At 46.6% G+C, this 8,935-nt stretch overlaps 1 protein-coding gene across 3 annotated transcripts in view; it reads right to left on the bottom strand.

Annotated features, from left to right (window-relative positions):
- FYN (FYN proto-oncogene, Src family tyrosine kinase) overlaps positions 1 to 3,260 on the bottom strand; it is a 148,225-nt gene extending 144,965 nt beyond the window's left edge. Inside the window, exon 1 of one of the 3 annotated variants that reach the window (XM_064707907.1) lies at positions 2,916 to 3,260. The gene's annotated coding sequence lies outside the window, so the exon portion shown is untranslated. The remainder of the gene's footprint in view (positions 1 to 2,915) is intronic. The other 2 variants (XM_064707906.1, XM_064707903.1) reach the window with 2 other exon arrangements.
- Between the last annotated feature and the right edge of the window lie 5,675 nt (positions 3,261 to 8,935).

Here is an 8,935-nt window from a genome sequence, read left to right on the forward strand (position 1 = left end):
GTAGTGCCCAAACTGAATTAAGCAGAACTTTACAGAACAAGTTTGAATCAAATATTAATGTGCACCCCAGAGAGAAGGACGAAGGGAAAGCACATGCCTCCAACTCTTTTTCTCCCTGAAGTAAAAAGCACAGTAATGCAGCAAGACAGAAGAGTGAAGGTGCTCGTTAAATAAAGGTAATTGGGAATAAGATGAAAAACAGCTCTATACTTTCCTTTACACAATTAAACATATGATACTGTAGATGTCCCATATTACAGTGTGAAATCATCACAAATGTGCTGGGCAGTTTTCACTCACCTTGGCCACAATTTTATTACACTGTAAATCAGTGCTGATGACACCATGTCCAGATTAGTGTATTCAGCTAAGCCACAGGACCAGTGCTCACAGAGGCCCTCACCATATCAGACCCCACTCATGATTTCAGATTACACAATTTAGCTATTTCACATAAAGGTATTGTGGAATCTGTTGTAGTCTGTCAAAAAATAAAAAGTTCCTCAGCAATGTTTTTCTTACTCATATGAATACTCATTTTCTTACTCAATAGAAATTTATCACTGGGTCCTAACTTTTAAAGACACTTGTTAAAATGATTAATATCCAACTTCTTTACCCCACCTTATTCATTTCTGGCTTACACTGACTGCCATGCCCGTATGCCAAAGTCATTTGTCCCTCACTGAAGACATGTATTTACTCAACACCAAAATAATTTCCAGAGAAGGCTGTTCAGAGTTTTATACTTAACTGGAATTTTATGCCACTGTGTCTTTCACCAGCAGGCCACACAGAGTTTCTGAAACAACATGCCTGAAGCATAAACCACAAAACACCACAGCCAGTGGCCTACCATCAGACAACTTTATATTGAAAATTGTTTCTTTTGCCAAAGACAAGCCACACAGATGAGGCAGTAATTTGTTGGAGGTGGAGTGGAAGGATGCTTACAGGCACCCTCTAAGAAGCATCTGAACATTTCAACAAATCTGCAGCCTACTCTTAACAAAATACAAATTTCTAAAGCCTTAATTAGGCAATCTTTCTCTTTTTCATCAAAATTATAACTTCATGGGGTAAGAAGGGCTCAAGAAGGAACCCAATGTTTTTTCACGAGAGATACCATTCTTAAAATTGTTCTTATATTGCGAAAAGACACTGACCTACTGACATCCATCACATGCTACTAGCTTTCTGAGTACACACATCAAGGTGCTGAAAACTCCTTAAACACTGGGGCAAAAGTAACAACCTTTCCACTTTAGCAATATTAATAAATGTGCCACTGTAAAAATGAACTGTAGCCCCTCCAGTTTCCCACTGGGTCAAGCAGTGGCTACAGTGGATGTAACTGAGAAGTTGGAGACGTTGCCTTCCCTCCCTTCCCACTCTGGTATTTTTCTTCTGCACTCCTTTGTTCACTTAACAAGACTTTGTTTGAAGTGTGTTTTTACTCCTTCACTGCATGACCAACCCACACAGTCAGAAGACAGGCTTATAAAAACCACAGATCTCCAGCAGGGAGCTCAACGGTGGGTGTAATATTGGACACAGCTCTCCATTCATCACGCACATTCTCTGGATTTCAAGTTGACAGTGTCCCTTTAGCTTACTGTTCCTCCTCATGGGAGACCAGGCGAGTCAACCCTAATGAAAACACTTCCTCCCCCAGCATATAAACAAACAGATCTTCACCTGCAACTGTTCTCAGCTTCCAGAACGCTAGTTAGAAACACATCAAGACAAAAAGAAAAAAAAAAAAAGGAAAAAAGAAAAAGAAAAAAGAAAAGAAAACAAAAAGGGGTGTGGGAAGGAGATACTAAAAAGTGTTACAGCTGCACGGATGGTGGAAGGAAGGATGTGGGAGTTAAAGAGGTTGTATACAAGGAGGAAAATGACAAGGTCTCAAAGGCGTTCCCAGTCTTGTGCATTTCAAAAGCCCGGTCCGCCCTGGTCACTCGTTATGTAGCGTTTTAAGAATCAGAGCATATCAGAGTGACGGATGAGCAACTGCAGAGGGCTGCTTTCCACTCAGCCCAAACCTTCTCCACCAGCACCTACTCAGCGCTGCCCTCCCCGTCACTGCTGAAGGGACCGAGGTACCATGGGCTTGTCCCCACAAAGTGACCCCTTCCCTGGCCAGCCCTCTGCCAGCGCTCACGCACACGCAGAACCCACAGAGAGCAGAAACCGGGCGAGATCCGCAGGAAGCAGAGGCCAAACTGAGCATTATTAAGGAGGTCGGGCGACACGTACACCGTGGCTCTGCAGACGCAGCAAAACGCTGGCACCCATGGTGTGGCGTTTGGTATCTCTCCCTAATCTCAAATGTAGCTGAAAAGGAACTGGCACCAGATCAGCGGCCTCGTCTGGGAAGGAACAGAAAAGCTCTAGGGGAGACACAAGAAACAAGCCTCTTTTCACATCCTACCACCCTTGGGCATTTTGTACGTCCCTTCTTTCTTCCCTGAAAGAGGCCTTTGTCACAGACGCGCAAATCCTATACGATTTATTTCAGAGGGAGAGAAGGTCTTTTTATTTATTCCTCCCCCCTCCCCTTTTTCGCAGTTCGGCGACAACAAATACGTCCCTGTGCTGCGCCCCCTCCCCTCTCCCCGGCCGGCGCCCCCGGGGGCGGGGGGCAGCGGCACCGCGACCCCCGGGCACGCAGGGGCCGCCCCGGCCCTGCCCGCGCTGTGGCCGCGGGGTCCGCGTGTGGGTGCGTGGGGGAGACCCGCAGCAGCGCGGCCGCCTCCCCTCGCCGGGAGCCCCCGCACCCCGCCAGCGCTCGGGCGCACAAAGGAAACAGACTCGCCGCAGCATCCATCCATCCATCCACCCATCCATCCTTGCATGCAAGCATGCATCCCCCCGCCCCCGCTGCTCCGGGTGGGCTCCGGCCCCTCCGTTACCTGAGGCGGCTCGGCTTGCTCGGCTCAGCTCAGCGCAGCGCGGGGCCGGGGCGGCGCCGCCGCACTCGCATCCTCCTCGCTCCGCTCCTCCGCCGGCTGCCCCCGCCCGCCCGCAGCGAGGGGCGCCGCTCCGGGCGCCGCTGCCTCTCCCGGGGCGGACGCGCTACGCCGAGCCGCGGCCGGACGCGGAGGCGGCGGCTCCGTGAGGCGGCACAGCCGCAGCCTGGGCAGGGATGAGCTCGCACGGGCTGTCCGCGCTGCCGCTGCCGCCTCGCCTCCGCTCCGCTCCGCCCGGGCGAGCGCGGCTCGGGCGCTCCCTCCCTCCCACCGGGGCTCTGACAGATGGCGCAACCGCAGCGCCGCCGCCGCCGCCGCCCGGCCCCGCTCGGAGCCGGCACCCCCCGCCCGCCTCGCCCCTCCGCGGGGGTGGCCCCTGACTGACAGCGGCGGCGGCCAATGGCGAGGCGCGGCCCGCAGCAGCCGCCACTCTGATTGGCGGGCGGCGGGGGAGGCGGGGCGCACGGCCGCGGGCGGGCAGCGCCCACCGACGCCCCCGGGCAGCGGCCGCCGCTCCGGGCGCCCGGCGAGGCCGTGACGGAGGCGGACCAGGGCTGGGAAAGGAAGGGATGGAGGGATGGGGGCGAGGAGGAGGGAGAAGGAAAGAGAGGAGGGGTCGTCGCTCCGTGTCGGGGTTCGCGGACGGCAGCTGCCAGCGCCGGAGCGGTTCGCGATGCTCCGAGCGCCGCTGGGGCGCCTCGGGAGGAGGAGGGAGGAGTGAGCTGAACGTCTCAACATCCCCGATGAATGGGAGAACAATCTTAAGCAGATTATGCGTCTTTGTGAAAGATGACGGCTTGTTTTACTACTATGGTTTGTTTTTTATCCGTAATTCTTGAAATTGGCAATAGTGGGTGATAAGGCGACGGCGGGAATGAAATACGCGGAGGTTTTCCAGAGTTATGGTTTTATTCCATTTTCCACATTTAATCACGGAGTGCTCAGCCGGGTGTTTTGGGAGCAGCGTCAGTCCCACAAAGTTGGTCTGTCAGGGTGTACCTGCTGCCGCACAGCACGGCTGGGGCTTCGGTCCTGACTGCAGTCAGAGGTGCGGGCAGCCCTGTCCCCAGTCACGGGCACCCTGCTCCACAGGCAGGGCATTGGAACAGCTCTCTGGACACTTTGTTCCCTTCAGCTTCTCAGCAACGCCGTAAATGCTCCCAGCGTTTCTCAAGGTGTTGCATCCACCTCCCACGCCCGCTGAAAGCACCGCAAGCTCCAGCTTCAGGTCCTGTCCCCAGCACCGCCCTGTCTGTGACCCTGAGTGCTCCCATGCCGACAGATTGGCACATCTCACTGTCACTTGTCTCCGGGGCTTGGAAAGATCTTCTGCCTTAGGACTGAAGATATTGCAGTCTAGGCTTCAACAAGAACAGGGGAGACATACAAAATACAAAAACAAGAGGGAGAGAAACTTAATTAAGTATGTTGAAATAGCAAAGAGAACTATAGCACAAGTTTTCAATAAATGAGGTTTACATTTCTCTCCCACTTCTTCTTGGATTTAATTTTCGTATGCTGGTATTTAACCAGAGAATTATGTCATCTTGGTAATTTGATTTCCTGATGAAATTACGGTTTTACAAGTTGAAATATAAACTTGTTTCTTATCAAGATGTCTACAGCTGAGTGCTCAGAACAAAAGAGGTTTTCCCCTCTCTGTCTGGGTGACTGTGTAAGTTGTGTGTAGGTGACTCTTGATCATTAAATTTCAGGACCTGAGTTTGTTTCACAAGTTCACATAAAGAATTTGGAGAAGATGGGGAATTCCGAAATAAAATGTCACTTATGTCACTTCTCATTTTAAACCTCACTGTAGATGTACAAAGAAACGAGTCTTCCAGGCTTCCAGGTAGCTATTTTTTGGTTCCATCCTAATCCTTCTATGCAGATTGGTTTTTTTAAATCATTTATTTTACCATGCAAAAGGTGTAATCAACACAAGAGTAGAAATGTATAGATCAGCTGAATAAACAACCTTTGATTTTCTTCCTGTGGGATGAAAACTGCAGCTCGGTGAAGGGGTCTGATGATGCCTTCCCGGAAACACCCACTGGGATCCTGATGCTGCAGACTTTAGGGAGCTGAGGCTGCAGCCCTTGGGCCAGCACAGGGACCAGTTCATGCAGAACAGAGCTTCAGCTGGCCAGAGCAGTCTGGAGGCAGAGCAGATTTATGGACTTCCAGCTTGGAGACTATCAGGACTGCAAATGGTGTCTAAATACTCCGGGATCCTCAGCAGAGAGCCAGAATGTGGCTCTAGGGAAAGGGGCATTTTTGCATGCCTTGTTTGCCTTTTCTATGGGTTTGTACATAATTTTACCTCCCCACAAGACAATAGAGGTTTCTTAGGGACCTTAAGCACCTTGGAAAATAATTAACCAGATATTCTTTCTGCAAATCTACAGGACAGAAATGCACTTAATTTTATAGTCAAAGAATCTCTGTCTGAAATTTGAATGCTCTTGCTCTGAATGAAAACTAGAATGGCACAAAGAAAAAAAAAACTGAAACAGACAAAAACCTACTTGACATTCTTTTTTGAGCCAAACTAGAAAGTAACCAACTAATCAATGAAATCAGACCAAAACAATATCACACAGCAGCCACAGGACTGCTGTAAGCCTGGGCAGACAGACTGGCTCAGCAGCATGTCATTGAAAGTCTGATTCTGAGCTAATAGAGCTGAAGAGGAGCAAGGTGTGGAGCCAGGGATCGAGTGCTGGCAGTGGCATGGGCAGCACAGGAAGAAGCTTTGGGGTTTCCCTTTAGGGTACCAGTACTTCCCTTAGGATCACAAAGCTGCTGTGAGTTCCTGCAGCCCCAGTGGCAGAGGAGAGATGTGCTGGAGTGTTCCCTCTGTGTGAGCCAAGCCCACATGTCCCCACAGCAGCTCCTCCTCACACAAGTCTTGCTCTTCAGTACTCACCACTATGGTTTGACTGTATTGATATTTGCCTTCAGGAATCACCCAGAAAACCCGACAGACATTCTCCCAGTTAAACAGAAGAAATAATTAGATTTACCTACATAACACAGGAACAGTTCTTTATTATTATTATCCTCCTCTTATTCTGTCAACTTTTCTAAATACCCTAACCTTTAAGTGTTTTCTCCCACCTTTGTCTGTGTAACCTTCCTCCTCATGCCAAACTATTTTCTCCTTTCTCCAATCTCACTTTAAAACACTTATTCATTAAAATCTTGAAATAATGTCCATTGAAATGCTGCTTCTCCATCAGTCATTTTCATGGAAATACTGTCAAAACCTTAAATGTGCAATCACATGTGCTAAACAATGTGGTGTCAAGATTTTCTCCTCTCCTTCCTATTCCCTGCTCCTATCTTCCTATAGTGGTACTTGGCTTCTCACAGCAATATGAAAATGACAGAATCTGATTAGGATTTATTGATATAAATAATTTGGCATCTGGGAATACAGGGTAGCAGTCCCAAAATGACACACAAGTGTCTTTTGGACTTGTCAATGGGCAAGAAGTCAGTGACAGCTATCATGAATGTATGCTGAATAAATAATATCCACAGTTTTCAGTGAAAGGTAATATTTTGAGAAGCCAAACATGCTCACAACTGTAACAGCAAGGAGATGTAACAGCAGGTCTTTTGTAGGACAGGGCAGGACATGAGTTCAGTTTCCTTGGTTGTGTCAAGCCACTCTTGGTAAAACTAGGCTGACTGTCAGGAATAACCATCAGAATTATTTGCTAGATACTTCTGAGCTATAATTTGTAAAAGTTAGATCCTAAGGAACTTGTATTTTAAAAGATCCCCGAAGTATTAAATGTTATAATGTCATTATTTTTCTTTTTTTTAATTAATAACAAATGTTATTATTGAGATTACCTTTCATAAGGATTAACTAAACATCATGCTTAAATTCTTCATTCAAACCAATGCACTAGTCACAGACTGATAGGTCACTAATCTGCTTCACCATTTTATCTTCTGTCTTACACTTCCTCCCTTTTTGCATTGCTAACTTGGCAACACTTCCATTTGTTTTGGTTTTGGCTGGGTGCATTTTACCAGCCTGTCATGTATAGCATATTATAAATAATTACAGAGTAGTGGCGGGGGGAAAGGGATCTGAACTTGCCTACAGTATTTTAGGAGGCTGACAGTATTTGCTTCAAACATCCCACTGTATTTTCGGGAGGTGCTTCAGCTGGGGAGTGCTAAATGGGTCTTGCTGACTCACAGGTGATTTCTGCCAGGGAATGCTGAGGTGACAGGTCTGCCTCCCTGGGGACAACATCTCGGAGGTGTGAACAGCAACCTGGAAGCAGAAGGGGAGGTCTGAACTGAGCTCTTCCTCATGCTCATCAGCAATAGTCACACTAATACACAGAAGTGAAGGAAGGGTATTGGCAGGGATAGGAAAAGAGCACTTTGACATTTGTGTGCTAGGTAGATCATTTGTGGCAGCAAGTAGACAGGAGAAACATAATCACCTTATATCTTTAAGGAATAAACAGAAGAGGCCTTTCTTATTGCTGTCCAGGGTCTAATCTCAAACATTTACATTCATATAAGCCTGCTTTTCTAACAGTCTCAGAATATTCCAAACCCAACAATTAGAAGAGGTGCTTCCTCAGACACTACACAGACATTTTCCAAAACCAGCAAAGCAGGTGTTAAACTGTAAGAACAGCATCTTCAAATGGCATCATGCATTTTCTAAAAGTCAAATTTCCGTGTTTATAAGTTCCAGATGTGATTGCACTCTCTGTGGCTACACATGGACATGGGGGAAAAAACAGACATGGGACAACCTTAGGAAATCCAGAAATAGCATAAAAATATTAAAGCCATTTTTCATAACTTCCAGATTTATTAGAAGTCACATACTACTCAAGTCAGAAAAAAATTTCTTACTCTTATTTTATGTACTCAAATAAACATTTAAAATTCTCCGGAAGTTGGTAAAAGGCATTGACTTTCAGTAAAAATATTTTTTAAATACAGTGAGGAGCCTGTGGGATAAGAACAGTAATTTGTTGCATTTATAATCCAGCCAAGGAACATAGCAGTTCTCTTCTTGGGATGGAATATTTTCAAAGATACATGAGACAGTGTGTATATTACATCACATAATTTTGTAGAGATGAAGAACAGATAATATGTTTAAAGATGTGCCATTGTCCTCCTTCTGCTGTCAGCATTAGCCCTCTGCTGAGCATCAGAGGATGCTGGGAAGGCTGGCTTCCTACAGCAGAATAAAGCCCAAGTTTATCCTTAAATACTACTTTCTTCATTTATTTGTAAACACCAACACCATAGTAGATGCACTGATAAACAGCAGATATATTTCCAGAAAACAGGCCCCCATAGGGCATTGTGATTCCCAGAAGTATACAGTTTTATTCAAAAAAAATTGAAGTATACAGTTTCTTGTCTGTCACTGTCTCCAAGCCACACTGTGTAACAGAACTAACACAGCAATCTTCAGGTCTAAAATGTCAGCACGTGCTAAGAACCGAGTCCATGAGGATACTCAGATTATCCGAGGGGGCACTTTGGCTATAGTGCTTCCATTCCCAGTATACAAAATGGGGACAAAAATGTTTTCTTACTTGTGCAGCCTAAAGATTAATTACTATTTGTGAAGAATTATAAATATTCTGGGCAGGCTGTACTGCAGGAGCATGAAGAAAATTAGTAATACTCTTTCCATTGTAGGACTGAATTTTTGCACAGTACCACCTCCTGAATGTGAGGAGAGGCATATTTCTATTTTCTCTCTAATCCTTTTGGCCATTACGTCACCAAATGAGTCAGGATCATCTCAAAAAAATAAAACTATTCATATTCCTGTGACTAACTGCTGCATGCACTCAGGGAGGCTACAGCAAGGTTATGTAAACTGTCCCAGTTCTGGCACTACCCAACTGTTGAACTCTTGACCTTCCACTTCTCGTGTTCTTTTAATCTATTTTTGGGTG

Source organism: Zonotrichia leucophrys, chromosome 3 (genome assembly GCF_028769735.1).
Source record: "Zonotrichia leucophrys gambelii isolate GWCS_2022_RI chromosome 3, RI_Zleu_2.0, whole genome shotgun sequence".
NCBI lineage: Eukaryota > Metazoa > Chordata > Aves > Passeriformes > Passerellidae > Zonotrichia > Zonotrichia leucophrys.